Source organism: Penaeus monodon, chromosome 20 (genome assembly GCF_015228065.2).
Source record: "Penaeus monodon isolate SGIC_2016 chromosome 20, NSTDA_Pmon_1, whole genome shotgun sequence".
In the NCBI taxonomy this organism is placed as follows: Eukaryota; Metazoa; Arthropoda; class Malacostraca; order Decapoda; family Penaeidae; genus Penaeus; species Penaeus monodon.
This window is the reverse complement of record NC_051405.1, coordinates 35272569-35273224: the sequence shown is the minus strand read 5'-3', so window position 1 is coordinate 35273224 and position 656 is coordinate 35272569. Positions and strand designations below refer to the sequence as shown.

The 656-nt window shown below is 30.9% G+C and overlaps 1 protein-coding gene across 1 annotated transcript in view; it reads right to left on the bottom strand.

Moving 5' to 3' along the window:
• Positions 1-432, bottom strand: part of LOC119585778 (PCNA-interacting partner-like) — a 9518-nt gene extending 9086 nt beyond the window's left edge. The window contains exon 1 of the mRNA XM_037934492.1: positions 388-432. The gene's annotated coding sequence lies outside the window, so the exon portion shown is untranslated. The remainder of the gene's footprint in view (positions 1-387) is intronic.
• Positions 433-656: the final 224 nt, after the last annotated feature.

The following is a 656-nucleotide window of genomic DNA, read 5'->3' as shown; positions in this document are numbered from 1 at the left end:
GTGATTATAACAATTCTATATTCGGTTAATGTACCCTGGAGAGTACCTCTATTACATGCAATTTCGATAAATAAATAAAAAAGTCAAATAGAAATGAAAAACACACTCGTTCACTTCAGAATTCAGAGAACAAGTCCAGTTATGACCGAAATTCTTAAAACCATCATTAACATCAAGCTTACCACTACCCAATCTTAAAACAAATATTTCATAAAGCAAATTAAGATAACACCAAACTAACCATGTTTGACTCAACTCAATTAATTTTGATACTTTTAACTTATTTTTTCTGTATATAATTCACTCCAAATATCATTAAACACCAAAATATCACTTAGGAGAGCACCTGAAGCACCCGAAATAAACAGAAAACCATAAAATTCCAACCTCTCGGGAAGCCAGCTGGAGAGACGCTGTTGTTGTTTTGACGTTTGAAATTTAACGCGCGAAAAACGGGAGAAGGTCGAGATGCGCATGAGATTGGACATTTATTTAAATTTTCGATTCCCCCTTTTTATATGGTTCATATGTTTATTTATTATATTTTTCAATGCTTAATTTACTTACTTAAATTTTTGTTACTTGTACTTTTCATCTGGTTGATTGGTATCTTAAAATATTTGAATTTAAAATTTGATAAAGCAAGGATCAGAATG